Raw genomic sequence first — 2887 nt, forward strand, 5'->3', positions numbered from 1 at the left:
GAGAGGGAGTGGAGGTACAGATACTGTACATATAGAACACACACACTGCAGAGAGAGGGAGTGGAGGTACAGATACTGTACATATAGAACACACACACTGCAGAGAGAGGGAGTGGAGGTACAGATACTGTACATATAGAACAAACACACTGCAGAGAGAGGGAGTGGAGGTACAGATACTGTACATATAGAACACACACACTGCAGAGAGAGGGAGTGGAGGTACATATACTGTACATATAGAACACACACACTGCAGAGAGAGGGAGTGGAGGTACAGATACTGTACATATAGAACACACACACTGCAGAGAGAGAGGGAGTGGAGGTACAGATACTGTACATATAGAACACACACACTGCAGAGAGAGGGAGTGGAGGTACAGATACTGTACATATAGAACACACACACTGCAGAGAGGGAGTGGAGGTACAGATACTGTACATATAGAACACACACACTGCAGAGAGAGGGAGTGGAGGTACAGATACTGTACATATAGAACACACACACTGCAGAGAGAGGGAGTGGAGGTACAGATACTGTACATATAGAACACACACACTGCAGAGAGGGAGTGGAGGTACAGATACTGTACATATAGAACACACACACTGCAGAGAGGGAGTGGAGGTACAGATACTGTACATATAGAACACACACACTGCAGAGAGGGAGTACAGGTACAGATACTGTACATATAGAACACACACACTGCAGAGAGAGGGAGTGGAGATACAGATACTGTACATATAGAACACACACACTGCAGAGAGAGGGAGTGGAGGTACAGATACTGTACATATAGAACACACACACTGCAGAGAGGGGGTGGAGGTACAGATACTGTACATATAGAACACACACACTGCAGAGAGAGGGAGTGGAGGTACAGATACTGTACATATAGAACAAACACACTGCAGAGAGAGGGAGTGGAGGTACAGATACTGTACATATAGAACACACACACTGCAGAGAGAGGGAGTGGAGGTACAGATACTGTACATATAGAACACACACACTGCAGAGAGAGGGAGTGGAGGTACAGATACTGTACATATAGAACAAACACACTGCAGAGAGAGGGAGTGGAGGTACAGATACTGTACATATAGAACACACACACTGCAGAGAGAGGGAGTGGAGGTACATATACTGTACATATAGAACACACACACTGCAGAGAGAGGGAGTGGAGGTACAGATACTGTACATATAGAACACACACACTGCAGAGAGAGGGAGTGGAGGTACATATACTGTACATATAGAACAAACACACTGCAGAGAGGGAGTGGAGGTACAGATACTGTACATATAGAACACACACACTGCAGAGAGAGGGAGTGGAGGTACAGATACTGTACATATAGAACAAACACACTGCAGAGAGAGGGAGTGGAGGTACAGATACTGTACATATAGAACACACACACTGCAGAGAGAGGGAGTGGAGGTACAGATACTGTACATATAGAACACACACACTGCAGAGAGAGGGAGTGGAGGTACAGATACTGTACATATAGAACAAACACACTGCAGAGAGAGGGAGTGGAGGTACAGATACTGTACATATAGAACACACACACTGCAGAGAGAGGGAGTGGAGGTACATATACTGTACATATAGAACACACACACTGCAGAGAGAGGGAGTGGAGGTACAGATACTGTACATATAGAACACACACACTGCAGAGAGAGGGAGTGGAGGTACAGATACTGTACATATAGAACACACACACTGCAGAGAGAGGGAGTGGAGGTACAGATACTGTACATATAGAACACACACACTGCAGAGAGAGGGAGTGGAGGTACAGATACTGTACATATAGAACACACACACTGCAGAGAGAGGGAGTGGAGGTACAGATACTGTACATATAGAACACACACACTGCAGAGAGAGGGAGTGGAGGTACAGATACTGTACATATAGAACACACACACTGCAGAGAGGGAGTGGAGGTACAGATACTGTACATATAGAACACACACACTGCAGAGAGGGAGTGGAGGTACAGATACTGTACATATAGAACACACACACTGCAGAGAGGGAGTACAGGTACAGATACTGTACATATAGAACACACACACTGCAGAGAGAGGGAGTGGAGATACAGATACTGTACATATAGAACACACACACTGCAGAGAGAGGGAGTGGAGGTACAGATACTGTACATATAGAACACACACACTGCAGAGAGGGGGTGGAGGTACAGATACTGTACATATAGAACACACACACTGCAGAGAGAGGGAGTGGAGGTACAGATACTGTACATATAGAACAAACACACTGCAGAGAGAGAGGGAGTGGAGGTACAGATACTGTACATATAGAACAAACACACTGCAGAGAGAGGGAGTGGAGGTACAGATACTGTACATATAGAACACACACACTGCAGAGAGAGGGAGTGGAGGTACATATACTGTACATATAGAACACACACACTGCAGAGAGAGGGAGTGGAGGTACAGATACTGTACATATAGAACACACACACTGCAGAGAGAGGGAGTGGAGGTACATATACTGTACATATAGAACAAACACACTGCAGAGAGGGAGTGGAGGTACAGATACTGTACATATAGAACACACACACTGCAGAGAGAGGGAGTGGAGATACAGATACTGTACATATAGAACACACACACTGCAGAGAGAGGGAGTGGAGGTACAGATACTGTACATATAGAACACACACTCTGCAGAGAGAGGGAGTGGAGGTACAGATACTGTACATATAGAACACACACACACTGCAGAGAGAGGGGGTGGAGGTACAGATACTGTACATATAGAACACACACACTGCAGAGAGAGGGAGTGGAGGTACAGATACTGTACATATAGAACACACA

This window comes from Oncorhynchus gorbuscha, unplaced genomic scaffold, assembly GCF_021184085.1.
Source record: "Oncorhynchus gorbuscha isolate QuinsamMale2020 ecotype Even-year unplaced genomic scaffold, OgorEven_v1.0 Un_scaffold_2989, whole genome shotgun sequence".
NCBI lineage: Eukaryota > Metazoa > Chordata > Actinopteri > Salmoniformes > Salmonidae > Oncorhynchus > Oncorhynchus gorbuscha.